Source organism: Notolabrus celidotus, chromosome 22 (genome assembly GCF_009762535.1).
Source record: "Notolabrus celidotus isolate fNotCel1 chromosome 22, fNotCel1.pri, whole genome shotgun sequence".
In the NCBI taxonomy this organism is placed as follows: domain Eukaryota; kingdom Metazoa; phylum Chordata; class Actinopteri; order Labriformes; family Labridae; genus Notolabrus; species Notolabrus celidotus.
Window position 1 is genome coordinate 1736383 of NC_048293.1, and position 12942 is coordinate 1749324.

Below are 12942 nucleotides of genomic sequence, written 5' to 3' on the forward strand. Positions count from 1 at the left end.
CTTTCTTAGGTGCAACATCAGCTACCTTAGGTGCAACATCAGCTTTCTTAGGTGCAACATCAGCTACCTTAGGTGCAACATCAGCTTTCTTAGGTGTAACATCAGCTACCTTAGGTGCAACATCAGCTCCCTTGGGTGCAACATCAGCTCCCTTGGGTTTAACATCAGCTCCCTTGGGTGTAACATCAGCTTTCTTAGGTGTAACATCAGCTACCTTAGGTGCAACATCAGCTCCCTTAGGTGCAACATCAGCTCCCTTGGGTGTAACATCAGCTTTCTTAGGTGTAACATCAGCTCTCTTGGGTGTAACATCAGCTCCCTTAGGTGCAACATCAGCTTTCTTAGGTGCAACATCAGCTCCCTTGGGTGCAACATCAACTCCCTTAGGTGTAACTTCAGCTCCCTTTGGTGCAGCAGCCGTAATATCTGTGCTTTCTGGTAGTCTTGCGGACTGGACACGCGTTTGTACAATATCTACCCTTGGCTCCTTTGCTCCAGGAACAGATACGCCTTTCTTCAGCTCCAGGTCAGTGGGTATATCAAGCTGCAGGACACGCACTTCACGTTCCTTTTGGATTTCCTCCACTTCACCAGGCTTCTCTTCCAGGCTTTTAGGTGCAACACGAGTGTCTTTGGTTGAAACTTGACTAGCCTTAAGCCCTTTGGGTCCTGCTGGTGTAGATTCCAAGATCATCTGCTTGCTCACAGTTTCAGTTGGTTTAACTTTGTCTTGCTTAGATGAGCTCATTGCTGGGAATGCTGTTGCAGACCTTTGGGGCAGAGCTGCATGATCAGCAGAGGTAGGTTGAGTGGAGGCCGGCTGACCTGGCTTTGTCTCACATACCTGGGGGAACCCTGTCTCAGGAAGATCTAGAACCAAATACCTCTGCTGAACCTCCGTTGTGTTTTTGGATAGCCTGTCCTTGGTATCGGCCTCAGATGGCATGCCAGTAAGCTTGGTGAAGAGAAGTGGTCCAGTTTGAGGTAATTTACTTGAGTCTTTTTCTGTTGTCTTGGTAATGGTCTGCTCTGGGACTTCTTTAGATCTCTCTTTAGTCTTCTGTAACTCAGAATCTACAGGTGTAGCATCCACTTGTGTTGAGGACTTCACAGAAGTGGTATCACCCTTAAGCAAGACAGGAGTCTGACTTGTTGTACCTTCACTACAGATCCATGGCTTGGAATCAGCTGTGAGTCCAAAATTGTCTGGCGTGTCCAGAATCAATGTAGCCACTTTCTTTCCTGGGAGCTCCTGAATGGTGCCACTAACCTCAAGAGTTAGCCTCTTGCTAACTGGGCTGACTTCCTCAAAAGTAGTTCGACCTTCCTTGGTGGGTTCAACTCTTTGGGGTGCACCAATGGATGACTTCTGTCTCACGGGTTCTTTAGTGAGGCTTGTAGGCTCTGCCTTGACAAGTTCTGAGGATGGTTTTGAACTTGTTGGCAGATCTTTGAACTCACCAGTAAGACCAGATGGTGCCTTGACAACTTGTTGAGCTGAAGATGGCTTTCGAGTGTCAGGCTCATCCTTGGTTATTGTCAACCCAGCCTTAGCTTGCTCTGGAGACAGTTGACTTGACTTTTCACTGGAAGGTGGCAGCTTTCCTTTTTCCAGAACAGTGATTTGAGTTGAAGTAGTGGTCAGACCTGGAGTTGAAGATGGCTTCTGACTGCCCGGCTCTTCCTTGGTCTTTGTCAGCTCAGTGGTAGCAAGCTCTGAGGAAAGTTTCACGCCCTTTGACCTCCTCTTGGTTGGTGAAAGTGCTCCTTTTTCCACAGCTGCACCTTCACCTGGTTTTTTGACCACCTCTTGAGTTTGAGATGGCTTCTTGGGGTCAGACTCTTCCTTGGTCTTTGCAAGCTTGGGGGAAGCTTTCGGACTCTTGGACTTTTCGTTGGTGGGTAACACCTTTCCTTTTTCCTCAGCTGTACTGTCAGTTTTTGATGTGACCACCCCTGTATTTGCGGATGGCCTCTGGCTGTCAGGACCTGTTTTTGCAGGTTCTGGGGTAGGTTTCTTATCCTTCGGCTTCCTTTTAGTCGGGGAAAGCTTACCTTGTTCCGTGACAGTAGTTTCAGTTGGTGTTGTGACTGTCTTTGGAGTTGAAGATGGCTCTTTCTTGGCCTTTGTCAGATCTGTTGTAGCTGATTCTGGAGAAGGTTCAAAACTCTTGGATTTCTCTGTAGTAGGTGAAAACTTCTCTTTTCTAGTAACAGTACTTTCAGTTGGGCCTGTGGCCGCGCCTTGAGATAGAGCTGGCTTCTGGCTGTCAGGACCTTCCTTTGATTTCTTCTTAACCAGTTTACCTTTGGTTTCTACCACAACAGCAGCTCCAGTCATCTGACTCTGAGGCTTTTCTTTCTCCTGTGTGTCCTTCTTTTCAGAAAGCTTCAGACCTTTAGACTTTGTTGGAGAAAGCTTTCCTTTGTCCTCAGCTGTGCTTTCAGATTTAGCTGTGACCACCTCAGGAGTTGTAGATATCTTCTGACGATCAGGATCTTTCGTTGTTGTTGTTGTTGTTGTTGTTGTTGTTGTTGTTGTTGTTGTTTTCAGCTCTTTGGTAGCAAGCTCTGGAGATAATTTCTGAGTCTTTTCTGCAGCAGTCACTACAGTTGCTGTTCTGACTGTTGCTGGTGTTGAAGATGGTTTCTGACCGTCTGGGCCTTCCTCAGACTTCCCCTTCATGGGTACAACTTTAGTTTCTTCTGCAACAAAAACGTTGTTTATCTGACTCTCAGGCTTTTCAGTACCCTGCATTGTCCCCTGCTCTACTGACACATTTTGATTCTTTGCATTTCTTTTGGGTGCTAAGAGCTCACTTTTGCTTGTTGTTGTCACTGTGACAGATTGTTCAGATGAAGAGGACTTCCTTCTTTGAGGTTGTTCTCCACCCTCCTTTGACTGCACCTCAGAAGTCCCAGTAGTACCAGACTCTGACGCTGTGGGAAGATCAAAACTTCTTGACTTCCTCCTGCTTGGTATGAGCTTTGATTCTTTCTGAGTGACAGTTTCAGTTTGTTTCAACAACTGCTGTCCACCGGGCTCTTTGCTCTCTGTTCCATCCTTGGTAACATCTTCCTGGGAAAGTTTACGGCCCTCCGACCTTTGTTTAGTTGGTGAAACCTTACCTTTGTCTGCAACAGCTTTCTGAGCTGGCGCTGTGACTTTATCTGCTGTTGAAGACTTTTGAGAGTCCACTTCTTTCTTATTTTGTTCTTTCTTCACTACATCAGGTGATTTACTGACAGTATCAGTCTTGGAAGTTGTGGGAGAGTCATCGTTCTTTGACTTTCTTCTGGTTGGAACCAGCTTTGCCTCTTCAGTAGCAGCAGTTTTGGTTTGGTCACTGGAACTCCCAGAAGGTTTCTGACCTTCACGCTCTTCTCTTGGCTTCGGTTCCTCAGTGTCAGCCTGTTTCAGAGGAGCTTCAGAACTCTTTGACTTTCTCTTGGGTGGCACCAACTGACTTTGTCCCAATGCAACCTCTGGATCATGTAGGATAATTGTTGCTATTTTCTTTGTTTCTTCCTCTACAACAGTTTCAGTTTTCCCTTTAGAGCTCAACAAAGGCTTCTGACTTTCAGGCGCTTGCGTAGTCTCTGCCACTTCCTTGGTAGTATGTTCTGGGGACAGCTTTGGATCCTTTGACCTTCTCTTTGTTGGAGAAAGCTTAGTTTCTTTCACAACAGTTTCAGTTGGTTCTGTGACCACCTGTGGTGTTGAAGCAGACTTCAGGCCATCTGGTTCTGTCTTAATATCCTGTTGCTGGAAGCTGGTTGAAATCTCACCACTCTTTGACTTTCTTGTGGTTGGTACAAGCTTTGTTTCTTTCATAACAACACTCTCAGCTTCCTCCATCGAACTCAAAGCAGGTTCTTTAGTCATCTGTCCGGCTTGCTGTTCAGCCTGAGATGGTTTCGTACTCGTAGTTTTAGTCTTTCGCTTTGGCACTTGCATTTCACCTTGCTCCGAAGCAGCTGTTTGGGTCAGCTCTTGAACGACCTTTGTGGTGGAGGACTTCTCAGGGTCCTTCACCAAACCTTTACTCCTTTCAGCAGCTGACAATGAAGCTTGAGCGCTGAAAGCATCAGGATCATCTGACTTCCTCCTGCTTGGTTTATCCTTAGTTTCTTTTCTAACAACACTGTCAGGCTGGTCCGTGGACGTCTTCCCATCCTTGGGTTCTTTCTTAGTTTCCTGAGGCTTTGCATAGTCTTGCGCAGTTTTACTCTGGGTACTGACCCGCTCTGTTGTTGCAGAATCTTTTGGACTCTTTGGCTCTTGTGTTTTTGGTGCAGACTTTGGTCGCTCAGCACCTGCTTCTGTGATTGGTGCAGAAGTCTTCAGATTCCCGGTGTCACCCTTTCTGGGTGCAGCGATGAACGGTTCTGATACATCCAAAACAATGGTTGCTACATTCTTCTTGTCTTCAGCAGCAGCAGCTCCCGGTGGCCCTTGAGTAGTAGCACTTTTGACCATTTCAGAGTCCATCTTAGTCGGTGCCTGCTCTGTAGCAGAGGTGGAGGTCTTGGACTTCTTCCTTTGTGGTACAACTGTAGATTTATCACCAACAGCAGAGGCAGACTGCTCTCCAACCTTCTGAATTGGTAACTGTTCCTGAAGAACAGTTTTAACTTTCTCAGCTTCTGCAGGCTCAGCTTTAGCGCCCGGCTTTGTGCTTTTTACCTGTGTGGTAACAGGCTCTGAAGCAGCTGTTGGACTCTGAGGTTGCTTCTTTGTTGTTTCAGTTCTGGTTTGTGTCACAGTAGTCATTTTTGGGTCTTCGAGGACCGCAGTCACAGTTGGCTTTAATGTTTTAGCATCAGCTTTCAGCTCAACTGAAACTGACAGTACATCCTCAGTGGATGGAGATTTTTCTAACATGGAACCGCTCTTCTGCACGTTGACTGGAGCTGTTTTCTCAGGTGAGCGCTTGTTTTTTCGTGGTGGTGCCACTACAGATGTCTTTTGTTTACTCTTTTCTTCAAGGTCCTTCAATGAGAGGATAAAAAAAGCATTAATAAATACAGATGTTTTTTTAATATAACCTGCAAAGTTCAGTGAGCGACAGAGGACACGTGAATCATCTTTCATGACTTAAATACCTTTAAGTTTTTGACGAGGGAACCTTTCAGTGTGCCTGCTGTTTTGAGCGTCTCTGAACCATCTCTCTCCAGTTTGCCAAACAGTTCCGGCATGAGACAGTCTGTCAGAAACTGCTTGTGAGACAGCGCCTCCTGCAGGTTGGCCTGCAACTTTTCACCCTCCTCTAATGTATGCTAAGATCAGGAGAACAAACATGTTAGTGCCAGCAATCAGAGAAAAATTGATTTCACTACCACTGATGAATACTTCAAAAAGTTGAATGTTATATATCCTGAATGCCTTAACTCATCCACCTTCCTTTAAAGTCAAGCAAAACCTTAAAAGCATCAAAAGACAGAAACCTTCACAGACGAGCTGGACTCTGATGGTTTGCTTTGGTTCCACTCCTGAAGCGTGTGAACACAGTCCATCAGATAGCGAGTTGTGTTTGTGGAGCAGGTACTCTGATGGTCACTCAGCCTGGACTTGAGACTGTAGACACAATTATATACCCTTATATGATCATATAATAATCATATTGAACACAACATTTTTAAAGTATCTGCATGCAATCAGCACAGAGCAGCATGCAAAATGAACATCACCTACAGTGGGGCAAAAAGTATTTAGTCAGCCACTGATTTTGCAAGTTCTCCCACTTAGAAAGATGAGAGAGGTCTGTAATTTTCATCAGAGGTACACTTCAACTATGAGAGACAAAATGAGAAAAACAATCCAGGAAATCACATTGTAGGATTTTTAAAGAATTTATTTGTAAATTATGGTGGAAAGTAAGTATTTGGTCAATAACAAAAGTTCAACTCAATACTTTGTAACATAACCTTTGTTGGCAATGACAGAGGTCAAACGTTTCCTGTAAGTCTTCACCAGGTTTGCACACACTGTAGCTGGTATTTTGGCCCATTCCTCCATGCAGATCTCCTCTAGAGCAGTGATGTTTCATTTTCTATGGGGTTCAGGTCTGGAGACTGGCTAGGCCACTCCAGGACCTTGAAATGCTTTTTACGGAGCCACTCCTTCGTTGCCCGAGCGGTGTGTTTGGGATCATTGTCATGCTGGAAGACCCAGCCACGTTCCATCTTCAATGCTCTCACTGATGGAAGGAGGTTTTGGCTTAAAATCTCACGATACATGGCCCCGTTCATTCTTCCCTTAACACGGATCAGTCGTCCTGTCCCCTTTGCAGAAAAACAGCCCCAAAGCATGAGGTTTCCACCCCCATGCTTCACAGTAGGTATGGTGTTCTTGGGATGCAACTCAGCATCCTTCTTCCTCCAAACACGACGAGTTGAGCTTTTACCAAAAAGTTCTATTTTGGTTTCATCTGACCACATGATATTCTCCCAATCCTCTTCTGGATCATCCATATGCTCTCTGGCAAACTTCAGACGGGCCTGGACATGTACTGGCTTAAGCAGGGGGACACGCCTGGCGCTGCAGGATTTGAGTCCCTCTCGGCGTAGTGTGTTACTGATGGTAGCCTTTGTTACTTTGGTCCCAGCTCTCTGCAGGTCATTCATCAGGTCCCTCCGTGTAGTTCTGGGATTTTTGCTCACCGTTCTCATGATCATTTTGACCCCACGGGATGAGATCTTGCGTGGGGCCCCAGATCGAGGGAGATCATCAATGGTCTTGTATGTCTTCCATTTTCTTACAATTGCTCCCACAGTTGATTTATTCACACCAACCTGCTTGCCTATTGTAGATTCAGTCTTCCCAGCCTGGTGCAAGTCCACAATTTTCTCCCTGGTGTCCTTGGACAGCTCTTTGGTCTTGGTCATGGTTGAGTTAGGAGTCTGACTGTTTGAGGCTGTGGACAGGTGTCTTTTATACAGATAACCAGTTCAAACAGGTTCCATTAATACAGGTAACGAGTGGAGGACAGAAGAGCTTCTTAAAGAAGAAGTTACAGGTCTGTGAGAGACAGAAATCTTGCTTGTTTGTGGGTGACCAAATACTTATTTTCCACCATCATTTACAAATAAATTCTTTAAAAATCCTACAATGTGATTTCCTGGATTTTTTTTCTCATTTTGTCTCTCATAGTTGAAGTGTACCTCTGATGAAAATTACAGACCTCTCTCATCTTTCTAAATAGGAGAACTTGCAAAATCAGTGGCTGAATAAATACTTTTTTTCCCCACTGTATTTGTGGTATTAGGTTTAAATGTTGGTCATGTCATTCTTCAAGAGCACAATGACCCGCTGAGGCATCCTTATTGTTAGTAAGGATAACTGAAAGCTAAATTGAAATCGAGGGAAACCAGCTGTGGATTCATCATCTTGAATCTAAGCAGGCCAAACAGAGTTTAAAAAGCCCCAATGGTGAAGAATCAGATGTGACTGCATGTCATACGAGTTCACTAGGTATGCAAAAGACAACCTATTATCTCTTTCTCAACGACCTGAGCAAGAAATAAATTGCTGCACGACAACAGAGACGGGGTGAAATCAGTTGTAAGATGGGGTACCTGTCATGTTGCTGGCATACAGACTCCAGCATGGTGGGGATTTCTGCTGACATCTCATCCGCTTCAGGTGTAGCCTTCACTTCCTGGTTAAGGTCATGAACTTTCACACCCAAATCTTTCAGTGATTTCTCACATTTCTAGAAGAAAAAAAAAAATCATAATTTAAGTGTGTTTTACTTTTCTGCTGGAGCAAAGTTAGCAGTGGTAATTTGACAGTAATGTTGTGAGCTAACCTCCAATATTTGTGTAGAATTATTTGTTAAAACTTAGCTCATTCAAGTCAGCCCAAATCTTAGTTTTGTATTCTGATAAATAATCTGTTATTACCTTGAGGCTGTTCCAGTGTTGTTGGAGCTGAGCGATGTTGTTCTGTGGCTCGCTGTAGCTGAGAGCCTGATCCAGAGAGCGGAGCTCCCACTGCAGGGCAGCAGCTCTCTCCTTCAGCCCCTGAGCCTTCCTGGCCGCCTGGCCGTCCAGCTCAGCGAGACGAGTCTCGCAGGCCGTCAGCCGCTTTCTCACCTCATGCTCTGAAGAGGTGCAGAGGTCGTTAAGATGGCCGACTTCCAGGGTCAGAGCAGCTTTACCTCCTGGGGTGCAGAGGCTCTGCAAACTGTCTTTGGCTGATTCCAGCTCCTTCATCTCTCTTTTCTCCCTGTCGACGGTTTGGAGCAACGCCTGGCATCAGGAGGGAGAAAGTTTTAGAGCAAAGAAGTTTTTCACATCTTTGAAAAGAGGTACACAATTGGAAATATTTCAGGGCACTGGTTGGCTCCAGGCAGGGGCGATTCTAGGATCGGATGTTGTGGTGTAGGGGGTGCTGAGCCAGGCAAGATGAATTTCACTGTTTCTTACATTTTAATGCAATTTCATTACCATATGTGTGAAAGAAAAGTATAACACTTTTTTGGAAAGTCTGTGACTAAACCATCAAATCTGATAAAGGTTATTTAAATGCTGAGCCACAGCAAAAGAGGAATGGATTGGACTCATAAAAGAAACATATGGTAGCCCTAAATTCTGGGGGAAGACAACTCATTTTGATACAGCAGCTCCTCACCAGTAAACCAGCCCCCTATAGTGAGAAACAAAAATACCAAAAATTGACATTGGAGTTATCATTTGGACTTTGAAATGCAATGCACAGCATGTAAAACACGGTGGAGCTGCTGTGTTTAACATTTCAACCTAGTACTGTATGGTTTTGAAACTTTTCTAGCTTGTTAAAAAGGACATACAGTAAAAAAAGAATAATAATAAAAATCTCTCAAACTTTAGGGGTGCTGGCAGGGTTCCCACTCTTTTCCAGAGATCATTTTCCAGGACATTTCCAGTGATGATCAAGCTGGTATGACAGTCTAAATTGAGTTCCTAATTTAGTTCCTAAATAGTCTAATATGTTCCTCTCAGTGGAAGTCTACATTGAAGACATGCAGTCTATGGCTATCGATGAAATCATCTCTGACATGCTTTAAAATTATGGCAAATTGATTATAAGATAATGCAGATGTATATCACTACATTAGTGCAACCAAGTAACAATGATGGGCAACTCTCATCTCAGCTTTCTCTTTTCTCAAAAAATATAAAAATAGGTAAGTAAAAAAAAAAGAGCCAGCAAAGGACTCTGGAAGCTGCCTTTCTGAAATAAATAAATAATAATAATAATGAGAGGATCAGTGCATTAATTGACCTAAATAGATCTGAATGACAAAAATGTCCACCAATGTTGAATGGGGGTGTGTTTTTTTAACCTTGTCAGGTTGCACACAGTCATGTTGGAATATTTTTCCAGGACATTTGACTTTTTCTCCCATTTTCCAGGTGTTTTCCAGTACTGGAAAACTGGTCAACTGTTTTCCAGGATTTGTGTGAACCCTGGTGCTGGGATTCAATTTAGAGGTGCTCCAGCACCCCCAAAAATGGGCTAGAAACGCCTATGGCTCCAGGAATGTCTAATATTTTTTTTAATAATACCACAAGGAAAACTCTTATGAAGACTACATTCTCCTTTAACACGTATAAATTATAACTTGAGTAACAGAATAAATCTCAGTTTCTTGAATTCCTTCCTCATTTGTTTGTCATTTTTATTTATCATGGATAAGTGCTAGCGCTAGTTAGCATAGCTACATAGCTACATGTCGTAGCTGTAGCTGTGTACCAAGACACACGTCGACATACTGACAAATAAAACAACAAGAAACACTAAATCTGTGACCAATCCTTCAGAAAAGGTCCTGCTGCCTTTCTGGTAGAGGTCGGTTTTACTCCCCACGTCTGCAGATTTGAAGATCTAGTGGATGATTTTTATTTATCATGGATAAGTGCTAGTGCTAGTTAGCATAGCCACATAGCTACATGTTCGTAGCTGTGTACCAAGACACACGTCTACATACTGATAAATAAAACAACAAGAAACACTAAATCTGTGACCAATGGTTCAGAAAGGTCCTGCTACAGGCGCCTCTCCGTCAGGATCAGATTCTGGATCAGATTCAGAGGGTTGAAGTAACGTGATCTCTGAGCAGCCGTGTATATTCAGCCAACATGTAAACATTAGATCAACGTGCTGGACAGCCGAGGCCACATCCACTTCCTGAGGGGGCGTGGTCAGAGAGAAAACAGAGTGTTCTGAGGAGGACTGAAGAAGAGGGATTTTCAGGCAGACCAAAATCTGATTTCAAAGTGTTTTTTTTGAGGACGCGTGGGAACCCTGGTGCTGGGATTCAATTTAGAGGTGCTCCAGCACCCCCAAAAATGGGCTAGAAACGCCTATGGCTCCAGGAATGTCTAATATTTTTTTTAATACCACAAGGAAAACTCTTATGAAGACTACATTCTCCTTTAACACGTATAAATTATAACTTGAGTAACACAATAAATCTCAGTTTCTTGAATTCCTTCCTCATTTGTTTGTCAGTGCTAACAACACTTCTTCAGTTTGTTTTAATAAAACCAGAACAGTTTCAGTGACTGGTCAAAATTCATCCCTCTGGCTCCTGTCTGGGTCTGAACAATTGATTTTGTGGCGTTATTGAGTATCTGACCTTCAGAGTGTTGACAGCGCTGTGCAGTCCCTGTCTGTCTGTGGGAGGAGCCCCCAGGCCTTTGACATGCTCCCTCAGCCAGTCCTGAGCTGCTTCATGCTGCTCCACCAGCTGGGTGCACTGCCTCTCCGCATGGATGCCCTGCTCCAGGCTGGGTAGCATATCCTTAAAAACACAGAACAATGATTCTAACATAATTGTATCATAATTGTGTAATAATTGACTTCTGTCTGCACAGTGATGTGGTTATAGTTAGTCTGTCAGAGTCTGGAATCAGAGCTGCATCTCCAGTAAAGGGTTTTTCAAAGCAACGGCATTATTGAAAAATCACAGACTGCTGCTATAGAGTGTTGGCCAATCAGAGCTGAACTCACAGTTAGCTCTTTCAGCAGAGCAGGAATGGACTCCTCTTTGGCTGCCAAGGAGGTATCTGACAAGCCAGGGTCTTTGGTGATCTCAAACAGCTCTGCAGACTTCAGGACGACAGGGAAATAAAGTCAGATGTTTTCAACATTGTCTCAGATCTGTTTAAACTTAGAACACCTAGAGGTCTAAAAAATACGTCCTCGTGAGATTTTTCTACCTTTTTGCGGAGGTCTGACAGGACGGGAGCAAGAGCTGAGCTCTTGTCCAGCAGGGCCCTGGCCTGTTCCACCGCCAGCCTCCTCTCCCCCAGACCCGGCCAGGGGAACTCACGTGGCATGCCGGACGTCTGCTTCTGAAGGTCAGAGAGACGGGCCTCAGCCTGGCTGCGCTGGTTTTCGCAGGACGCCAGACGATCCACAACACCCTTCAACTGTCTGATGGGAAACAGGAGACACATTCACAACATTAGAAATCAGAATCTATGATTCCATCTCACAAGCTGGAAAGATTATAAATGTGGATTTGATAAGGGATTTTTTAATACATTTAAAACAAAACAGTACAAACAGAATTTGGGCTTTTAAAAGTCATTCAGTGAGTCGCTTAAACATTGTGACATTTTACTTCATGGTGTGCGACCCAGCTGTGTTTTTTAATATCTAACCTTCATTTTAAAGAGCAGATCAATGTAATACCTCTTCAAAGCATTCAAACCAGCTCTCTGTACCTTTGTGTGTCCTCGGCAGTCTGCAGGACTGTCCTCCACTGCTTCTCAGTGTCTGTGATCGTCTGCTGGACCTCCTTCCTCTTGTCTCCCTCTAAATCTTTGTGCTCACACAGACTCTTCGCTCGTTTCTTCAGCTCAGATATTTGAGCCTCCCCTTTGGATTTGGAGTTCAGGACAGCCTGAACACAGAATCATGTGGGGTTTTATTAGTTATGTTGCCCTGTTGAGCGGCTATCTTGCTACCTCTGACTTCATACAGCCCACAAAAAGTATTTCACTTAATGTACATCACTGTTATTCAAATCAATGACCTATTCATTCAAGCTCTGGAGATTTAAACACATCACTTGTCATCAAAAACATGGTATGGTGTCTTTTGTTTACCTGTGTTTTAATCAGCCTGTCCTCTAGCTGAGCTCGGCTGCCCTGAGTTCCACTCCCCTTGGACCCAGCCCGTTTCTGCAGCTCTTGAACCCAGGATTTGGTGCTCCCTGCCTGGGTCCCAAAGGCCTCCAGCTCCTTAGAGAGTGAGTACTGGACCTCAGCTTTTTTCAAGGTGTTCTCAGCGGACTGCAGGACTGTCTTCCACTGCTCCTCTGAATCCTTTACGGTCTTCTGAGCCTCTCGCTTCGTTTTCTCCTCCAGGTCCTCCTGGTCGGACAGACTCTGGCTCAGTCTCCTCAGCTCGGTCAGCTTGGAGTCTCCTTCAGGCTTGCAGCTCAGAACAGTCTGAGGATAGAATATACATTTTTGATTAATAACACTTTTAATTACAAAGTTTTCTAACAGTTATAATTAACCCATCACTGCTCAAACTGACCTGTGCAGCGTTTATTGTCTTCTCTGGATCTTTCTGACTGTCCACAGAGTCCAGGCTCTTACGCTTGTCCTCCAGCCAGGCCCTGGTCTTCTCTCTCAGGCCTTCATATTCCTTTAGCTGGCCTTCCAGAGCACACTGTCTCTCAGCCTGATCCACGGCTTGTTTAGCATCTTGTAGGATTCTCTTCCACTGCTCCTCAGTGTCTTTGACTTTCTGTTGAACCTCTTGTTTTTTGTGTTCTTCGAGGTCCTGAGCGCACGCACTCTGGCTTTGTCTCTTGAGCTCCTGAAGTTTGGAGTCTCCTTGGGGCTTGGAGCTTATAATAGTCTAGGGAAAAAGATACAGGAGTCATGGTCAGGTCGTTTTAGCATGTGATGACTTCATGAAAAGAGCACTGAGACAGA